This window comes from Sturnira hondurensis, unplaced genomic scaffold, assembly GCF_014824575.4.
Source record: "Sturnira hondurensis isolate 20B ecotype Veracruz unplaced genomic scaffold, ASM1482457v3 Scaffold0022910, whole genome shotgun sequence".
Lineage (NCBI taxonomy): Eukaryota > Metazoa > Chordata > Mammalia > Chiroptera > Phyllostomidae > Sturnira > Sturnira hondurensis.
The window spans coordinates 6327618-6350147 of NW_028095541.1; the positions used below are offsets into that span (position 1 = coordinate 6327618).

The 22530-nt window shown below is 37.4% G+C and overlaps 1 protein-coding gene across 3 annotated transcripts in view; it reads right to left on the minus strand.

Moving 5' to 3' along the window:
* The window catches only part of ENOX2 (ecto-NOX disulfide-thiol exchanger 2), a 359324-nt gene that overhangs the window by 334401 nt on the left and 2393 nt on the right, over positions 1-22530 (minus strand). For all 3 annotated transcript variants that reach the window (XM_037037287.1, XM_037037285.1, XM_037037286.1), the window contains exon 2: positions 22288-22349. The gene's annotated coding sequence lies outside the window, so the exon portion shown is untranslated. The remainder of the gene's footprint in view (positions 1-22287; positions 22350-22530) is intronic.

A 22530-nucleotide genomic window follows, 5' to 3' on the forward strand; every position in this document is an offset into this window, starting at 1 on the left:
CAATAAAGAACCTACCATAATCTGAAAACATATTTTACCTCTTCTCCACCATGGCTTGAATTATGAAAGGTCACTATTAGAGTGAGCTTTTTAAATTAAAATTAGAAATGTCTAGCTTCCTAAGCAAAGTAAAAATGTCACTGAAAACTGTAGATGTAATTTGGAGGACGGGGAGGCAAGGAAATTAAAATTTCATTTAGACCCAAATGGTCTTCACACATTTCTTGAAACTGTAGCTGTGGTATTCTCTCTTTAGTCCTCAAAACAAAAGAACCTATTTGCAGAGTGTTCCAGAGTGGCCCTGAATGGCACATTAAAACACCAGTTTTGAACTCTTCTAGGCAGTTGAGTGAGGTTGGATACAACAATAGATTATGGGACTTGAGTTTGAATGGTACAAAAAAAGAGGGAGGTGGTCTGCTGTCCATTTAAAACAGAAAACAGAGTCAAAGAAAGTGAAGGGAGAATGTGAAGGAAGAGAAGAGAATGTCAGGAAATGCTAAATTTTTTTAGCAAATGAAAAGAGTACACACAACTGAGATCTAGGCCAATAGAGGGAACATCAAGCAGGCATAATTATTTATCATACTGTTTCTACAGATAGCAATAGTCAAGTACATTATTCTACCTATGTGTTTTTTCCAATACTATAGAATTTAACACTGGGTTCTTTTTTTTATGATTTTATTTATTTATTTTTAGAGAGGGGAAAAGAGGGAGGAAAGGAGAGAGACTTCAATGTGTGGTTGCCTATTGGGCACCCCCTACTGGGGAGCTGGCCCACAACCCAGGCATGTGCCCTGACTGGAAATTGAACCAGCAACTCTTTGGTTCACATTCTGTCACTTAATCCACTGCGCCACACCAGCCAGGGCTGGGTTCTTTAAGAAAGCCACCAAGTACAACTAATACACATGATGAACTCCACACAATAATAAATGAGTGCCTAGATTTATGTCTCTTTATATAAAGACTACAACCCACTTTTGATTCAAATTCTTCCAAAGCATGAACACTATGCATTTATTTATTTATTTATTTATTTATTTATAGATGGGGAAGGGAGGGAGAAAGAGAGGGAGAGAAACATCGATGGGTGGTTGCCTCTTGTGCCCCCTCCTGGGGACCTGGCCTGCAACTCAGACGTGTGCCCTGACTGGGAATCAAACCTGCGGCCCTTTGGTTTGTAGGCCGGCACTCAACCCACTGAGCCATACCAGCCAGGGCAGCATTACTGCTATTTTAAATAACAAAATCATCCACAAAGGGGTACATTACTAATTCAAGGAAGATTTGTCAGACAAAGAAATAAAAGCTGAAAAGTAGTGAGTAATGAGTGGCTAAGTTACTGATCAATCCAAAAGAGAATGGTTAAAAGGTCTATGAGAGCTAAAATGTATAAAAATGTCTATGAACTAATAAACATCAGAACTAGGAGCTCTTTCTTCTGATTAACTCAACTTTCTTATCCATAGATCAGAAATCAAGGCATAGCAGTCCACTCTCAATAGCAAGTGAATATGATTGGAAAAACAGTACCAATGAGAAATGCAGAGCATAGGTCTCATTTAAATTTAATTGAGATTATTACTTATTAAAATACTTCTGGGAATAAATCATTTTAGGCCATTTTTAAAATTTAAATTATTCAAAATAAGGAATGTAATGTTCTATATGTCAAAGTAAACAAGGTTCTTGTTTTATTTCCTATTGATATAATGATCACTGTGGCCTTGTAGACCCCTAAGAAAATCATTCCTCTGGACAGCCAGGTTTTCTGGACCTGCACTTGCAATACTGTATCCAATAACCACATGTATGACTTTAATCTCAATTTAATTAAACTTAAATAAAATTTAAAATTCAGTTCCTCAGCTGCAGTAGCCACATTTCAGTGCTCAAGAGCAACATGTGGCTAGTGGTACTATATTACACAATGAAGACATAGAATATCTCATCATCATCACAGAGAGTTCTATTTTTACAACATGAGACCAAGACTTTAAGTTTCATATAAAAATTTCAAATCATTTTAATAGTAGTTTTTCCACAATGTAATTATTCATAGCCATAGACAATACAGACTAAGATTAAACATTTTAATTTTAACTTTGGACCATGATTTCCAAAGGTCAGTTGTACAGAAAATAATCTAGGGAGTTTTTTAAATGCAGATAATGCAGAGAGTGATTCAGTAGGTCTGGGATGGGGATCCAGGAACCTGCATTTTAAGTATATTTCCTAAGTCATGCTGACACGGGTAGTCCCTAAACCATATTTTGAGGAACACTGTGATTATGCATCAGAAAATTCCAATGATCAGCTGTGTCTGGGGTGGCTCAGTGGACTGAGCTCTGGCCTGTGAATCAAAGGGTTGCTGGTTTAATTCCCAGTCAGAGCACAAGCCTAGGTTGAAGGCCAGGTGCCCAGTAGAGGGTGCGTGAGCAGCAACCACACATTAATGTTTCTCTCCCTTTCTTTCTTCCTCCCTTCCCCTCTCACTAAAAAGAAATAAATTTTAAAAATTAAAAAATAATCCAATGATCGATTTACACATTCTGATTCACTTTATTGTATGGATAAGTATTAACATGTGTCTATAGGCAAGCTCTTATTTCTCTACAGAGGTGCAAAGTGTTCCACAAAGGCAATAGAATGGGATTTCAAGGTATAGTAATCTAACCAAGGATGAATACGGAAAAAAAAAGCAAGAAGACAGTTACACTAGAAACAAAACAAATCTTTGGACAGAGTATTTCAGAATATCTATGCAGGGCAGAAGCTAGGTAGCTAGTCAGTTTCTGGGATGCTCAGACTCTGGGAACACCTTGAATCTTGAACTAGTATAAGAGGAAAGGAGAAAAATTCTTTGATGATACAGTTTTTGAAGACCTGACTATTGTGTGTAAGTGCTGAGTATGTAAGAGAAACTAGGCTAAGTGTTAAGACACTAGTAAAATAAAGTTTGTCATTTGAAGGAACTCAGTGTAGTGGGGGAAGACAGGTAAAAAACAAGTATTATAATAAAGTAGCAGGTGTCATTTGAGCTGGACCTTAAATGTTGAGTAGCTCTAGGTTGGTTGGAGATGTGGGAAAATGGCAATTAAAATGTAGAGAGCAGCATAAAGAGAAGCACAAGAGCTTGACAATTTGGGGTGTATCAAGTAACACATCTCCCACTATACACCATTCTGTAAAACCTATTCAGCAGCCACTCTATTCCAGTTCAAAGTTACCAGACTGCTTGAAAATTTTACTTTCTTTCTGACCCTCATTACTGGTACTTTCTATTGCCAGAGACATGGTGGATCACTGCATCTCCAGCAGCATCTAAACACTGCCACTACTCATGCTTTTTCTTCAGATTGTCAGCCTTAAAAAAGATCTTTCATATTCAATTGCTTCTCTCTCAACTCTTAGCTTTTTGCAAGAACAAACATTGCCAACTAGAGTGAAGTTTTTCTTTCATGCAATCAAGTGACCAAATCATAGCACATCTTCCCTGTATCTACTCTCTCTCCACTCTATTTCATGCCTAGCTGTTAAGAGTGTTCTTTCTAAATGCAGATCTTAACATATCACTGTTCTCCTCAAACACCTTCTGAAAAATTTTTTCAAACTGACATTTTAAGCCATTCATGGTCTTGTCCCAGGCACCCAGAATGTATGGCCCAGAATTTTCAGTCTGGTGAGCCGAGAACTCTGCACTGCCTATGTCCTCTCAAGGCACAGACAATGGAATATTTGCATCAGAAGGTACATGAGTGTTCAAATGGCTTCTTCAGTGACATGCCCTTAAAGATATACAACATATTACATAGTGGTTAAGGACATAGGTTGTAGAGACAAACTTCCTGTGGTTAAGTTCTAATTCTGCTACTTAGTAATTGTGCAATTTGGTAGACAGGTTACTTAAACCCTTTGTCACAGTTTTTTTACCTTTAAAATAGAAATAGCACCTACCTCCAAGGGGTGCTATGAAGCTTGACAAGTCCATACATATAAGGTATTTATAACATGGCCTGGTACACAGTAAGCACTCAATAAATGTTAGCTAGTACTATCATGTGTATGTATGGGTAGGGGCACACATGTGATTATGCCATGTCCAATAACCCTTGAAGGCATCAGTGCTATATAAGGGGTGGCATTTAGTATAGTGTAGCAGCCCATGGGGCATCTTCACTGTGTTGTCCTGCACAGACAGCATGCCTTAACTATTTTCATACTGAGCATCTTAAGCCATTTTAGGAAAAAAGACAGATTGAGAATTTTTTAAATTTGTAAATATTCTTAGTGATCCCCTTCAATAATCTAGAGTAAGGAAACTCCAGTACACCTCTGGTTGGTGTATACTAGCCCTTACACCCGCCTTTCATTCTCCTAAAACACACTCATAGGTGTACTGACAAAAAAAATCATCAGACAACCAACTTCAGATCCCCAGAACAACCAGAACTCTACTCCCTCTAATTTATCTTGGCCTCAAACAACACAGGAGGAAAAATGATTTTGCAGTGCCTTTTTCTTTTCTCATTTTCAATGAGAAAATGTCAATTTCTTTAAAAGCCCCCATAAGCTATCTTTTCATTTATATTTAGAGTGTTTGTTCCCAGAAAGAGGAATAGAATGAGGGGTGTTAGTCAGAGCTTCCAAATGCACAGGAAATTTGCCACCTGGAATCAAGTTTAATGTGCAGCTTCCAAACACATGCCCCTAATTCTCCTAGCTCTTCCTGCTCTAATGCTGCCCCAATTCCCCAAAGTTCTCCCCTATATTTTACCAAGTGTCACGTTCCATTTGCATTTAAAGAATGACAAGGGGGCTTTATATCATTCTCCTTTCTTTTTATAATAATATATGAATAGCTTTAAGATATATTAAAGTATAAAGATATTTTTAGATAAGGATGAATTCTAATTACATGGAATCTGAGACAATATACCCATTACCAGCTTTCTAAAAGTCTCATAAACAGGTCACAAGAATACTTGCCCCAACTCTGGCTCATTTGCTTGGCAACATTCTCAAATATTCATTGTCAAAAGAGGAAGAGTTATCTATGGTGTAACTAGTCATTTCCCCAGTACATGGGGATAGTCTCCAATAAATTCAGATTTAAGAATGACTGCTTTAAGAATGTTACCTGAAGAGGTTTTAAAAGATGCTTTACTAGAGAACTAGTATGAACTATGCAATTATCTGGGTTTATCTACTGAAGTGATAATGTAGTTTTAAATAGTATTCCCTTTTTCAGGGGGGCATAATGTTTTTCCCCCTATATAACCTAATGAGAAACCATTATAATTGAGAAAGTATTTTGGAATTCACAAAGATGGCAAAGCTGGTCTACAAGAAGGGAGGGAGGGAGATAAGGAGGGAGGAAGAAAGTAAGGAAAAAAGAGGGGAGGGAGGGAGAAGAAAGGTGTGAAACTGAGCTAGCTGTATATTTTTTCTGTTGATCTGAATAAAATACTGAAACCTATATAATTTTATTAACCTGTGTCACCCTAATGCATTCAATAAAAATAAAAATGTAAAACATATGCCACTTCACATTTATGACCAATATATATTAAAATACACATACTTTTATGAAAATAGCATATGCTTTTTATGCAAAATACTAAAAAACAAACTAGCTTGTTTTCAAAGAAAATACTCCAATTAACCTTTTTAATTGGATATTTTAATTCCCAATAACTTCATAAGGCTCTCCATTCATTTATATTGAATTATAAATTAATCAAAATACTAATGTTTCTTTATATATCTCTAAAATTAATCTGGAAGGCACCCATTTATTAAAATAAATGTTGGGTTAAAATAGCTGGAAAAAATCTCTAGAGTTCTATAAAATAACACATTTCTTAGTAAATGACTGAATTTAGTCTTCTTGACCAGTAACCTAAGTCAAATTTACCCTGGCTTCATCAACCGAGAGTCAGCCTAGTATAAGGGGGAGAAAAAGCTCAGATTATCTAATTTAGGAGTTTGGCCCCTGCCACTTGATAGATGTGAGATGTCAGGCTAGTTACTTACCCTTGAATTCTCAGTGTTCCTACCTATGAAATGGAGATCATAACACCACTAACCTACCTCACGCAGGTTGTTATGAAGATAAACTGATCAAGCTTATGTTAAATCACAGTGTAAATGTTTTGTACTACATCCACTATGTATGAGTCAATAACCAACAACTATACTGCAGTTGTTACTTTTAATTAAGTAAATCTATGAAGGAATTAAATGAGTATTGACTATTAGCATACAAATAAAATTCAGTCATAAAAATCATGTAGTTGGATTTGATATTATTCATTAGGTCACTCTGGAATTGAGACATGGCAAGGAGAAAAAATGTCACTATTTTAAAAACATAAACACTTTATTAGCATAGAGAAGTTCTTCCCAGATATAGTAATTCCAGTACCATAATAAATTCCAACATTTTTTCACTGCCAGAAATTTACATCAGTAACACAGATCCATGAGAAACCTTTATTTATTGAACAAAGCAGTATTTTCAATAAAAATGTATCTATTCACTTTTGTAGTGAAGAAAAAGGGACATTCTCTGATTTTAATACAAACACAGAAATCTCAAAAACTTCTCACATTAAAAATGTACAGAGACAGCTCTTCTAGAGTCAAGCACACATTGGAGTATGGAGAAATTATCCAACAAGCACAACTCTTCGATACTTAGTGAAACAAACCATCCATGACCCAAAGAAGAAACTGAAGCTATAAATTCAAATAAATGGGCTGCACGGAGACTACACAAACCTGCTGTTGCTTTAATTGCAGACAATTCAATTCAGCAGCTGTTGGTCCAGGCACTAAGGTTCACTGTATGCTCTTCAGCGTAACCTTGAAATACTGTCACTCACTCACTTCTCCACATCATCTGCATGCTGTCCAATTAATGAGGAGCGAAATTAACTGTCAAACCACGCATCAAAATAGAACATGATCTTTTTGCTCTTAAGCACAGGGGCACAATATTTTAAGGACAATAAAGCAAGAATGGATCTGCAAGTCCTCGACAATAACTGATATTCAAACTTATTAAAACATGTGGTTGTATGAACTAAGCTTCTCTTCTGTTCAGCAAGAAAGTAAAACTTTCTCAAGGTTTTTCCATTTAGAAGGATTCTTTACATCTAACTGCTATATGTATAAGAAGCCTTTCAAACAACATTTACCAAAGCCTGATCAGTCTTCAACTTCTTTATTAATTATGGACCAGTGTGTTTCTGAAAGCTTAAGAAAATACTGGAACACTTCTGATCCAATGATATTTTACAATTCACATGGTTTGGAGCTGGCATTTTTTAGCTTTCTGTTCCCAGCATTTTTTTTTCCTGCCATGAGAACAAATAACAATAACATATAATGTTCATCTATCTGAGTTAAATAATGAAATAAGAATAAATTTACCAAACAAATGTGTTCTGGAATGCTGCTTCCTATTTGATGTTTCCTTTCTCCTAACAAATCTAGCCAGCCAATTAAGAAATGCAGGAGTTAATAAACTCAAGAGAAACACAACATATGAAGTGTTTAAAAATTGCTTTTCTGCCTCTAAAGAAAGCACTGTGTCTTCTGTACAAACACTCTAAGCTCTATCACATACTACCAGTTGCAGACATAAGACTTGCAAAATTAAATACAAGAATACAACAGAGAAGCATGCACAATTAAGAGATCAGGACTATCAATTTAACAGAAAACCCAGATTTTACATAGCAGTCTGCTAAAACATTATAGCTAGAGGCAGGCATGTATTATGCAGATATTTTGTTTAGCTCATTATAACCTTATTTGTCCTTCAGTATAGTTGAACTGGAGGCAAAATAAAAGAGGAATGCACTTTGAAACAAAAGGGAAATGAGATAAAATAAAACATACCATACCTGTATATTGTACCAGGAACATCGTGATACTCTTGAGAGAACTGTTTCACGTTGTATCCTCCCGTGAGTTATTCTCCCCTTACCCTCTTCTCTCCAAAAAAAGAAAAGCCAAAGCACCCCAAATCCTCACTACACACTATCCCAAACTCACAACCTCGCATTCAGGGGGGAAAAGCAGCTACAGTTCAGCTCAGATCCGATGCTTCTGTTTAGCTCAGCTCCAGCCGAGCAACTGAGCTCTAGCAACGGAGCATAGGGAGGTGGATTCTGATGCCAGTAGCACTTCCATCCACTTCACTTACACAAAAGCAGGCAGAGGAAAATCCAGGAGCCTTGAAGACAAGGGCTGGAACTAGCTTTTATGAATTGCTATTACTGCATGTGTCACCATCCATCTCCAATGACGGACACTTATAGGCTGAATTGGGAGTGAAGGGGGTGGGGTGGAAGAGGTTGGAGAGCAGGTGGAGAAGCAATTAGCAGTATGTTCATCGGAGAATCCGTTCAGGATTTCATACATCAGTGCCTAAAGAAACAGCATGCAGTGGACAAATCAGAACTTTACAATTTGCATGCCTTAGAAGAAATCTTAGCTCACAGCACCAAATAAAAAAAAATGCTTGTCCACTCTTACAGACCATGGGAAGTCACTGCCCTGCTTTCTCTTTCCTCCAGCTACCCTTGTTCCTGAGAAATCAACATTCAAAATGAATATCTGCTAATTTTCCCTAAAGAATTGCATTTAAAGGGCTGGAAGCAAAGGAAGTATAAAGAAATTAAATTCTATTGAGCATGACATCTCTTAACAAGAAGGCAAGAGGCTAATTATTTTAAGTCAACTTTTCATCTATAGTCCAATTCCCCAGGTGCAGCTTTCACACCTATAATCAGTGGATCACATAACTTTTGTGCATGTATTTAACACTGAAAAACAATTAATGTATACCTAAAAATAGTTCAGTTAAAATCAAGGGGAAAGCTAAGAGCTATGTGCAGGACTCTCCATAGGTGACCTTAAGCACTTTATCTGTAAGTGCTTCAATTTTACACATTTGCTACACTGAAGCTCATTTTTCTAAACCAATTTCAAAATTAACCATGAGTATGAACAAAAAGGAGATAGAAAGGAAACACAACACAACTAAAGGAGCACCTGGGCTGGGTATTAGCAAACATGGATTCAGGTTCCAGTTCTATCACTTTCTACCTGTGTTACCCTGGACAAGTCACTTAACTTCTCTGAGCCTAAGTTCCTTATTTCTAAATTGGACATAATAGTACCTATTCCTACGGCTTCACAGGACTGCTATGAAGAGCTAATGAGATCACAGAAATGAAAACCTTTTTGTAAACTGTAAAGGGCTATAAAATTATATAGGATTATTAATATTATACCCTGAAACAAATCTTACCTAAGTGACTGAACTTGAGCCACCTCTACAACAAGGAAAAGAAAAAGAAAAAAAATACTTTCATAGAACATTCTCTAATTTTTCCAGTTTTAAAATTCCACTGCTGCCCTGGGTGGTGTAGCTCAGTGGATTGAGCGCGGGCCTGCGAACCACACGATTGTGGTTCGATTCCCAGTCAGGGCACATGCCTGGGTTGCAGGCCAGTTCCCAGTGAGGGACACATGAAAGGCAACTGTACATTGATATTTCTCTCCCTCTCTCCTTCCCTTCCCCTCTAAAGATAAATGAATAGAATATTTAAAAATAAAAATAAAATCCCACTGCTTAGTCTTAAAATTACACACAGGAAATTTTTTAAAATTAAAAATCTGACATATAATACATTAAAAGTTTATCAAACAGGCTGAAATCCTTTAACTCATTGGTCCCCAACCTTTTTGGTACCAGAGACCGGTTTTTCCATGAAACGATTTTTATGGTTTTTTCGTTCGATACAGCTCACCTCCTACTGTGGACCTCGTGACAGGGCAGGGGGTGAGCATGGGGCAGAGACAGGAGGAGGAACTCAGCTTCCCTCCTGGCAGGTTGGTAATAGGCCCCTGACCAGCACAGTCTGCCCTGAGTGTTTGGGATCCCTGCTTTAATTCCTTCTTTTCTTTCTGAAAAGTCAGTCCAGTTTTCTTTATATGGCCTAGTATCATGTTCCATCTAAAATGCAAGCTACTGGATGGCATGCACCTCCTTTTGTTAAATATTTCTATTATCCTGAAAAAATAGATTTCTATTAACCTGGTAAGTCCTCACTACCCAGTGTGAGAGGAAGAATTCAGATTGATTAACTAAATCTAAATCCACAAAGTAAAAATCCAAAGTCATGTTTTATGAGTCTCTAAGCTGCCTTGATACTATATATACAGTGACCAGCTGGCTTAAGCTGGGACACAATTTTAGCACATGAAGTCCTGGGGTGGCCACACCTGGGGCACTAAATGATCCAGGCAATGTTTGGGGACCTTTGGTTCGGCCAAATCCCACATGTCCTGATTTCCATCTGTATGGTGGTTACCCAAGTGTGTGCCTGTCCACATGGGCCAAATCTAAAGCAGCCAAAAGAAAAGTGAGAGTTATAGCAGAAATATCAGATGTCAACTCCCCTTGGCCCCCTCCAATGCCATCTGTGTCTTCAAACAAATGCCCAGGCCACTTCCTGTGAGAAGAAAGAAAACTTTTCCTAATTGCCCCTTTGACTATCACTGACAGTACTAAAAATGCCAGTAAAATCTACATCCAAAATCTGTATTAAATTAATGGGGGAAATGAATGTTGTGACAAAGAGTGAGGTAATTAGTAGCTAAGAGCAAGTGAGCCATTAAAATATGGAAGAGGAGGAGAATATGGGGAAGGGAGAAGAGAAATGAGGGGAGGAGAGGGGAAGGGAGGGGAAAAATGAATCTAACGTGAGAATTTTTTTCTTTCTAAGCCAAAACAAATGCACATGCTGGAATCATCCAAACCTCATCTCTTAGAAAGTGCTTGCCTTTTGACTTACTGGGAAAGGCCCTTTTACCACTACAGCTGCAATCCTACCCTTCCAACTGCTTAGGTAAACAGTTAAGAGCTTGAAAAATCACTGACAGCTCTAGCACTAGAACTTCCCTTTCCTTTGGCATGTGGAAAGACAGGCAGGTGAGATACAGTTCTCCAGGGGCTTTATCACCTCAACCCTCCACCATAGCCTTACCTGTGGTATGGCTGGCCACCAATAAAGCTGTCAACCCAATTTCAGGTTCAGCAAAAGAAACTTACCTGATTTTTAAAACCACAGTGGGTAGAAAAGAACGAAGGTTGTATTTCAGAATCAGGCTGTTCTCTCTTTGGGCATTGCAACTGAAATCCTTCACACATTTAAGCTAGAAATTCCTATTACCCAAGTTCCTCATAAGGACCATTCAAAGTAAAGAGGGGAAAACAGGGAAGGCAATTTTATTACCTTCTTTTCCCACAGTCAAAAGATAAGAATTATATCAAGAATATGACTGATAGAATGTCATAAAAAGCAATAAGGTGGGAGGTAGCAATTTCAACCCAGAATAGCAAGAACAGAAACAAAAGAGAATCAGAGAATCCTGAGAAAAACAAACATACAAACTTATGTATAAGAAAAACCACTGCAATGTTTCCATTATCCTGATTTCAAACTCCAGAATGTAGGCACTAATGGTTCCCTAACCATCTAAGCTCCTTTTCAGCAGCCATCACTAAGCCTGACTGATCTGTTCAAACGAATTCCTGTTGTTAACCACCTTGGATTCTGAGTAAGGTTGCCGAAAACAAAAATCCCAGTGGAAGATTTCAAAGAACCAGAGTTGAATCAAACTGTGAATCTAAATTTATTGGAAATTTCTCCCTGTTTACAGGGAGAAACAACACTAATTAGCTAAACCGCAAACAAAATAGAAATATTAACAATTTGAAAGCAACACTAGCGAATAAATTTGAACCAGAAAAAAAACACTTCATATTTTCTAAATCAATCAAACTTGTACCAAACCCCACAACTCCAATCAATTGAAGGTCCTGCAAAGAGCACACATCAAGACTTGGTTTCACCTGCCTTAGAGCCCACAAAGGAACCACAAAGTGAACACTGGATAAAGAGTTAGGGGAACTGGATTCTCCTGATTTTTTTCACTGTTTGACCTTGGACAAATAATTTATATTCTTTTGGCTTCATTTTGCTTGCCTTGAAATGGCTAGAATTACCAATATCCCCGGTCTAACAGTTTATGCCAATTGTGAAATTTAGTCTACTGACAAAGTAGATGATGTCACAATTTGGCCCTAATCTTCGGGAAGCAGGGAGTTGGACCACCCCAACTCTCCTAAGGGTTGATGTTTCTAGCTTATTTTGAAATAAACTTCACACAAGAATTGAGCAACCCTCCTTGTTCATCCTTGGGAAGAGTCAGCCTAATATTCTTTTTCAGAATGTGCTTCCTCAAAAAAAAAAAAAAGTTCCAGGCACTGTTTGTTTTTCCTCAAATGAAAGCTACAGGTGAGTGGTTTGGTCCCAAAATGGAAAAAGGAAGAAAAAAAAGTGATGTAGAATATTCTGAGCACCTATTTCATGTCAGACATGGCATGATACTTTACATTATTTTTAATTAGTTTTTGTAATACAGTTACATGGTAGGTATTATTATCCTCATTTTGTAGTTGAAGAAACCGAGATTTACTTATGTTAAATGACTGGCTTACAATCATTCAACTGGTAAGTGATGAAACTGGGAATGAACTCAAGCAATATGAAACCATTACTATACCAATAGTCTAATGATTAAAGTCTGAATGACTAAATTCCTTCCTAAAGCAGTAATTAAGAACACTGGGCTCTAGAGTCAGACAAATCGGAGTTTCTTTTTCTTTTCTCTACTTATTTTTAATGGTATTTTTTCCATCACCATTTATCCCCCATACCTTCTTCCACCTCCACCGACTCTCCTACCCCACTACAATCACCACACTGTCGTCCATGTCCATGAATCCTTTTTCTTTTTTGCTCAATCTAGAGATTAAACCTGAGTTTCTTGAATGCTGGCTTATAAACAAGGTCCTTAAGCATGCTGTCTCAAGTTTTCTTATCTGCCAAATGGGGAAAGAAGTAGTACCTACCACATTAAGTTATTGAAAAGTGTTAATGATGTGACAGCAGCTAGTGCAGTGCTTGGCACAAAATAATTATTCAGTAAATGCATATTAGAGCTACCCTTGTATTTATAAGAAACAGAAAAATAAAATGTTACAAAAAAGAAAACTAGTAAAACTTATTGAAGTACTCCTCTGTCTGTAGCACAGATTTAGTTTGAAAGAAGTTTCAGTGGTCCAACCATATCCTCTAAAACTAAGTCCAACCTTGTAGTAAATTAGCATATTCATGAAGCAATATAAATATGCTAATTGGTAGTACATAAGTAGTAGCAAGGGTACTTATCATGCATGTGCTCTGCTGAGCAGCAATTGTTCCTAATTTACTGGAACCTATCCTTCTCAAGAGAGGGTTGGAAGGCAGCAGCTAGAAGTACTGCTGGAAGTACCAGGTGGGCTAAGGCCCCCGTGTTTCTCCAATTCTTCAAACTTCTCTTTCTCCCATCCCCTTGTGGCCCTCTTCTCATTCACTCCCCTTTTTCCTCAGATTATTCTAGTGTCATTGTGATTCTTCCTCTGGTTCTAGTTCTGTTTCTGCTAATCAACATCAAGTGGTATTTATGGAATGTGTGTCTGGTACTGCACTAAGTAAAGTGGAGGGGCATCCAAAAGTTAATCAAAGAGAAATGCGTTCCATGGCTAAACAGATCTAAGATACACAGGTAAACCAGTGTTTTGGCAACACAGTAAATGTAGGTATAATTGGATGATTTGGTTGATTTCAGAGCACAAAATAGTTTGTTCATTTAGTTAATAATATGAATACTAGAAAATTTAGAAATGTACAGTTATCTGCAACTTAATTTGAAATGCATAATAGATGAATACACAGATGGATAGGTGATAAAGCAAATAAAATGTGTTAATTATAGAAACTAAGAGGTAGGTATATGGGTGTTGACTGTACAATTCTTTCAATTTTTCTTTATATTTAAATTTTTCATCATAAAAAGTTGAGAAAGAAATGAGAGGGGTTAGGGGTACAGCTTTTTCAACCTCAAATATTTCAAAACAAAGTAATCATTTCTATGGAGAATAATGTTATATGGGGATTTTGTTAAAAATGGGTGATTTTGAGTGAATGGTATATGAGAGTTCTTATATGATTCTTGTAATTTTTGTATATTTAAAATTATTTCAAAATAAATAGTTAAAAGATAGTTTGTTGAACACTGACCCTTTTCATCCAGTGCTGCTATTTTCAGTAGAGAGGGTATTAGGCCAAATAGTAGTAAAGAAATTGAAAGATGGGGGAACAATAATCAACCGATAGGTATACCTTAGGGGTCTACTATATGCAAGACACTTTGCCAGACACTGTAGGGGATTCAAAGAGGTAAATAAAACATAGTCCGTGCCCCAGGAGGTCTTATAGAGTAGGTGAGACAATTCCAGAATAGTATCTTAAAGAATAACTGGCTAGAGCAGAGAAGTTCTATAGGAGAGAACTATGAAAATTGGAGTAGGCTGGAGTCAGATTGAAGAAAGTACTGAATGCCAGGCTAGAGTTTTGACTTCATCCTATGGATAATAGGAAGCCATTTGTAGTATCTTAGATTTTTTTAAAGCATGTTCTAAAACTGGCTAGATAGTACAATTTGTTGGGGCACAGGCACCTTCAATATGCATTTGTTTTACACTCATATATTTCTGCCTCATATATTTACTTCTCATATCTGGATATGGCCTTTAGGGATTTCCAACATTCTTGATGCTGTGCATTTTTTCAAAGATTTTATTTATTTAACCTTAGAGGGGAAGGGAAGGAGAGAGAGAGAGAGTAACATCAATGTATGATTGCCTGTCGTGAGCTCCCTGCTGGGAACTGGCCTGCAACCCAGGCATGTGCCCTGACTGGGAATCGAACCACAATCATGTGGTTCGCAGGCCCGCCCTCAATCCACTGAGCCACGCCAGCCAGGGCAATGCTGTGCATTTTTAAACGGCTACTTCCTGCCATCTCTTTTGCCTCTGTCCTTTCCTCTCCCCACTGGCAACCCCACCACCAGCCCACAAGGGCAGCTGACCAGCACTTGCCTCAGCCCTGCTGACTCAGTAAACAATAAGTAAGCATCACACAGTTTTTAAAACTAAGCTGCTATGCTTTGAAACTCTGAGTTCCTTCATGATAATCAAGCCACACTTTCTACTGGGACACTGATTTGAGCTGGAAAGAATGAATATTCAGCGAGGTAACATGTGAAGGAGTGCAGGAAGGTATGTCCCATGTGTAAAAGGAAAGAATTGTTCAAAGTGATCTTTGTATACTGAAAGAAAACCAGAGAATGGCATTGCTGAATAGCATAAGATCTCTAAAAGGCTGCCAAATTAAAAGGTAGACTTCTTCTTTCTCTAGATTTCTCTCAATAAAGCCCATCCTCCAATACGATCCTGTTACTCTTCCATTTAAAACCCTGTTGGCTCACCTTCGCCTATAGGATTAAGGCCACGCTAGTTAACAAGCAGACTTCTTTCACCAACTGGCCACAGGATAACATTCCATACTCTTATTCTGTCCCGTCTCCCATATACCCAGTGGTTCACACACAATATCTTGCTTTTTCTGAACTATCCATTTTTACTTGTGACTGCCTCTCGTATGTTGGTGGTCCCTCTGCCTCGAATCATTGCCCATCATTTCTTTGTCCACTTACATTCTAGACAATGCCCACTCACACTTTTGTGACTCAGCATAGTCAGTCTCCAGTCTGTAAGTTGCCCATCCCTAGCAATAATTCCCTCCATCACATTCCTAGAGCACCTTACACATATCTTTTTTTAAGCACATTTCCCACTGTATATAATTATTGGTTTAGGTGTCCATCTCCCCCACTCGATTGTAAGCTCCTTAAGGACAGCCAGGGACTACTTCTAACTCATTACTGTATTCTCAGTGCCTAGCATAAGGTCTGGTCCTGTATACGTGCTCAAATGATTACTGAATAAATGAGCCTGAATACCAAGTACTTCTTGAATTCCAACTCAGAATCTCTTGAAAGGTGAAAATTATAGTATTATGTGACCAAAGTAATCCTAGTGAAGTGTGTTCGAGGACTTGACTGAAGAAGAAATGGCATAAGGACATATTATGGGGCCTTATTATAGGACAGTCTTGATCCCAGGAAGCTCTTACCTGCAGTTGTTGTTGACTTAAAAGAAGAGCAGCAGGGGGCAGAAGAAAAGGGCCCTTAGCAGGGATTTCACCATCATTATTTTTCACAGTTCACCATTGAGGCAATGTTGTTTATATAGTAGTGTTGTTTGAAACGCTATTCTGAATTATAGCCAAACTTTCATTTGTGCTGTGCCTACAAACAGACACTTCTGGACCAGCCTTGTTAATGGGTAGCCACTGAAAATTCTTCAGTTCTTATTCTCACCTATCATTACTATGCCAGGGAAGAACATTTTGTGGGTAAGGGACTACTGAAAAACTGAGAGCCAAAAGTGGGGGCAGGGTGAGCTCATAAAAAGAATCTTTTTTTCCCTCCTAGATTGCCAATATATTTCACCACACCTCCAAATCCTACATTGTTTTAACCTATGTGTCAGTGAAGGTAAAAAAGGAAAATGAAGACTTTAGCAAAACTTTACAGTTTTTAGGTAAGAAATAAAGGAAGCAACACTGAAGCCTGGAATATAAATCTTTAGATATATGATCATTCATCACTTCTGGAAAGTAAGCATTTTGGCTGTTTTAACAAATAGCAAAAGCAATTAGCTTTATCTGTAGACTAAACTGAGGTATATGCTGCATTAAAAAAAATACTGAGTCTGTTTTGATCTTCAAAAATGTCAAACTGGTAAACACTTCACTTTTTGTACATATAAATCTAAGAGCCAAGCCTAGCTTGAGAAAGATTTAAGAGACATAAAATTTGTCTGAGGCGTCTGCCAAATCTCTGCAGCAGAGACAGAATCTCTGGAAAAGCTGACATAGTCATAACTCTCACAATGCCACCAGCAGGCTTGTACAGGGCTGGACACTGAAAGTCACTGTTCCATCTCTCAAACTGTTTGTAAACAGAGAAGTAGATCATTTGTTTATCTTCTATCTGGTAGCTCATTTTTTCCTATATATTGCACAGAGAAAAGAGACAGGGAAAAAAAAAGAATAAATCCCTCCTGGCACATATGCCAATTTTCATCTGAGTGAATTTTCATCAGTAGAATGGGTCTGCTTGTTAAAAGTCTTCTCTTCTTTTTTCATTTCTTTCTTTTGCAATCATTCTTGTGTATATACTAGATTCATATGCTCTCTCTCTCTCTCTCTGGCATTAAAGGGGGTATTTGTAAGTATCTAGTATAGTGCCTATCACTATCAGAGTGCTTTGCACGTGATAAGTCCACAATAATTCATCAAATGAATTAAAACTCTCTGTAATTTCTGTGTGTGATATATTTGACCATGGAGTAGGACAAATATAAATTATTCTTCCTGGAGTATTTAACAGCAACCATTCCTTACAAGGTAATATAATTTTATTCAGATCATTCATGCTTAGGACTTCTGTCCTCTAAAGAGCATGCATTTTTTTTTTTTGCACAATGGGTATTATTTATAAGGAAAATGTAGGAAAGACCACACTGCAGGTTCCTAAATGACGATATGAAAATTCATACATTTTTGTAGAGAAAATCAGATGCCTCATACTCACCTGATTTATGTCATTACGGTAATCCACTACATATGTCTAAGATTACTTAACAATGGAAGAATATAGTGCATGCGTGGGCTGAATTCTGTAAATAGGATTAACAGTTGAATTCAACCTAGCCCTTCCCTGGGGACAGATTGCTGGAAAATACATCTACATGACATTTAAAAAAATAAATTAACCAATGACATTGGCTCCCATGAGACACATTGTTTCTTGTACATTCAATTTGATCATACATTTCTGTAGCTCTCTGTTGCTAACCATCCCAAAAGTCATAGAATTTCAAAATAGAAACAAAAACAGAACAATTGGAGCTATTCTGTCTCTCCTGCATGAAGTGTTATGTACACAAAGGAAAATTTCTGTACATTAGCACAATGTGAATGGTGACATGGTGAGATCGTGTCAGTCTGAACTGTGCTTGTTACCCTGTGGTCACATATAACTTGCCCAAGGGAGAAGAACAAAGTCTCTTTCCCTGCACACTAACAAAGACTGGCAGGGGCTGCAGGAAAATGAGAAAAGCTGTGCTATGGCAGACAGTTTGGATTTTTTCTCTTAAAAAATGTTCTTTATTACTTTTTTCCTTCCCACTTTTATTTAATTAATTTTCCTCATCTGTAATATAAAGATAACTTTTATGTATTTAGCATTTTTAATCTGAGGATGAAATGAAATACTAGTGGGTTGCCTGGCACATAATAGTTAACACATACAATCCAGTCCACAGTTGGCTAGTGTTAACTAAACTAATAACTAAACAGTTATTAGTTATTAGGTGCTGGGCAGTGGCCTAAGACTCCAAAAAAAAAAGTAAATTGTAGGAGGATGAAGTGATGTTGGAAACAAAAGCAGAGGGCTGATTTTCAAAGGTTTTATAAGCCAGTCTAAGAAGTTTGGGTTTTTTTTCTTGACAATGGGCAGCCTTTGAACTACTTTATATAGAGCCAGATAGCTTCAGATTTGCAATGTAGAAAAATTATTCTGTCTGCATTGGTGGAAAATGCATTGCAAGGACAGCAGGCTAGAGGCAGTAGTAACCCAGACTACATAAGTAATATATGTGGGGGTGGGCAGGGGTTAGTGAGCCCCAAACTAAGGCAATGGTAATTAAACAGTGGACATGAGGAAACCATTTTTTAAATGACTTAAAAAATAACCAATGTATGATTATAGAAGATTAGAAAATAAAAACATGCAAAAGGTTAAAAATAGAACTCATATAATCTTAAGACTTATAGCAAACCTCTATTAATTCTTTTGTGTTTCACATTACAGGATTTGTCCTATATGCATGCACAGATGTGTGCATGTGTGATATGTCTATCTATTTAAACAGGGATCTGACAACTTTATAAGCTGAATTTTCTCTTAATATAATATAAACAACTTTCCATATCATTAAATATTTTTTGCTAACATCAACTTACATGATTACATAGTAATTCATTTTATAGATGCACTGTAATTGATTTAATTTAAACCTGTCCTATTGCACATCCAAAATCTTATTTTTTTCTTTTATGGTTTTACTATTATAAACATTTTTTTTTGTTTTTGCCATTTTAAAAATATCCCAAGAGCTACATTTTTGGAAAATCACATCTATTCCCTCAATAGAACACAAAAATGGTAGGTTAAAAGCTATGTTAAATTTTAATTTTTTGACACATATTGACAAACTGTTTTCTAGAAGATGTATCAAATTAGTTTCAGCCCTGGCTGGTGTGGTTGAGTGTATTAAGTGCTGGCCTGAGAACCAAAGGGTTGCTGGTTCGATTTCCAGTGAGGGCACATGCCTGGGTTGCGGGCCAGGTCCCCAGTAGGGGGCATGTGAGAGGCAACCACATGTTGATGTTTCTCTCCCTCTCTTTATCCCTCCCTTCCCTTCTCTCTAAATATAAATAAGTAAATAAATCTAAAAACATTACAGTTTCACTAGCAGTGTCTATAAGTAGGAGGAGATGGTTTGGAGTGATTTCAAGGACAGAGTCAACTGGACTTGGTGGGTGAAGAGGAGGGATGTATCCTTGGCAGAGTATCAGAGCAGGAACAATGTGAACTCTGTTAAGAGGAGCAGAACAATGGGCAGGCCTAAGGAATAGATGGCTGGGTGGATAACTGATGAGAAAGAAAAAGGTAAGGTAACTACAGGAGAATGGGGGAAAATGAAGAAAAAAAGAAGAAACCTCTAGTGAAGTCATGCATTTACATCACTTCAGCTTACTACTTTATTCAGCGGAAGTAGCAAATGTAGCAAACAGCTACTCTTTTTGTAGCACTTGCCACTACAAGGTCCAGAGTTATATTCATGTGAATATGTTGGACCATTTTCATTCAATAATAATTTATTAGGTGTCTACCACATATCAAGTGTTGTTCTGGATGCTATAGGTAAGATGAATGAGCTGATTCCTGCTCTCAAGGAGCTCAGTCTAGCGGGGACACAAGCATCCACAGACTGACATACTAGTTTGGTACAGAGTGGGACAGAGGTAAGTGCAGGGTCCTTTTGAAACCAGAGCCTAACTTTGCTTCAGGTATGCATACATGTATGTGAGGTGGCGGGGAGTGGTGGTTGCAGGAAAGGCTTCATTGAGTCTTGAAGGGGGAGGAGTTCCTCAGATAGCTAAGAGTAACAGATCATACTCATATTCCTTATCAGCATCTTGAGTATTTTTGCTACTGCCCTCAAGGGCACTCAACAAGACAGTGAAGATAATTGCACACAATCCAAACCCATTTATGACAACAGTCTCCACTGTTACCTTAGTGAATATGTATATGTACACAGTTTGTGTGGGCAATAATATGCTTATCCTAGAATATAAAGGACAAAAAACAAATGGCCTTTAAAACTTTAAAATCATTTTCATGACACTATTAGAATAATAATATTCATATCTACCAACTCCTACTAATTCTGCCTGCTAAATGGCTGTAAAATCTGTTCCCTCCTCTATGTTGCACCCTCAGCTCGTTATCATCTCTCTGTGGAACAGAGCACCAGCCTCCTAACTAGTCATGTGCACCTCCAATGTATTCTAAAGTGAAAACCTGATCATGGTGTTCTTCTTCTAAAACATTTTAATGCTTTTTTAAATTGCCTATAGCCGTAGTTCCTAATTTTTTGTCACTTAAGTATCACTTGGTGATTCTCCCGCATTCATATAGCACATATAGCTAACGTGTGTCTTTAAACCAACTTAAAATTGATTCAGTTTTTGTTTTTACTAAGCCATATCCTAAGTAACCTTAGATGTGATGATGTAATGCAGTTTTACCCATTACAAGACACATTAGAACATATAATTAGTAAAATGCAAAACACTTCTGGGAGTATAACATAGCCATTGATGGCAGACACTCTACATTTTGAGAGCCACTGGCCTATAGGAGGACATCCACACTTAGCCAAGCACTCAGGGTTCTTCATATCAGCCTCAACCTATCTTTCCAGACTCTTCTACCATTATACCTTCCTTTTCCCAAACTATCCGCACCCCAGAAATGCTAAGTTCCTCAATATTAAATGGCTGTACATTGCTCTTGTATAACCATATGTCTCTTAAAGACTTCTCCCTCTATCTGAAATGCCTCCCCTCTGCTCTTCTCTGCCTGGCAAAGTCATTATCCTTCAAGACTCCTCATGTCACCTCCTCAAAGAAGCCTTCTCCCTGACTCTCCCCTTTAGTTAATCACTCCTTCTGCTATCCTTCCATAGCACTTTGTACCTGTCTCTGTTATACTGCACACTACATTATCTCAAAATTATGAGCCTCTACCTTAGGTGCCAACTAGAACCACGGAGAGCTCACACCAATAGTTCATTTCAGCAAGGGTCATAAAAGAGACCTAGTGACACGGGTCACTTAAAATAAAAGCTAAACTAAAATAAAACCCAAAGTACTGTCCAGGTTCAAATAGCTTAGAGGTATGACATATTTTATAAACAGAATTATCTAATTCAGAAATAGCCATAATGACTATAGTTTTGGCAGACACAATTTAGCTACAGCTGCAATAGCAGTTAAGCTAATTTAGTTTTGGCACCTACTTTATAGCAGACATATATTGACATCGAAACTAAGAGTGAATCATTTGGTTTTCTGCCAGGATGATCAACTTTACCTCACAAAAATCTCTCCTTACCACAAATGGAAAGTCGAGGATAAATGTTAATGGTAGGACCATCAAACCATGGTAGACAGAGCCTGGGCTCTATAGTCAGAAATCTGTACACTCCAACTCCACTCATTATATCTATATGACCTTCGGTAAGTTGTTTAACTTCTTTGCATTTTAGTTTCCTATTCTACAAAATGGAAAGAACAGTATCTACTTCATAAGACTGTTCAGATAATGCAACAAAATGCTTATGATAGTGCCTGGAACATTATATGGGCTCAATAAATAACAGTATTTTCATATACTGAAATGACTACAATTCAGGTGATGGACACCAAATGCATTTCTTCAGAAAATAAATTTGTTACCAGGCTTTAAAACTGACAACTATAGAGTGTAGGTAGAAAGAGCCACAGACAAAAACAGGTTTTATGACAAAGTTCTTCTGGTATTTAAACTCACACTTGGAACTTGCCACCACACTTCTTTGGGTTCTCCAAGAATTGATCTCAAATCACGTACCCCTAGGATGAAAAAAACAAAAATCATCCAATCTTAATTTTTTGTCTTTCATTTTATTTGATACAGAATAATATCCAAATTATGTCAGTGCTTCAAAGGATCCTGTTTTTATGATTCTAAGCTTTTTAATACCATTTTCCCTAATATATCACTGCTGACACCATTTCTTTTTTTAAATTGAAT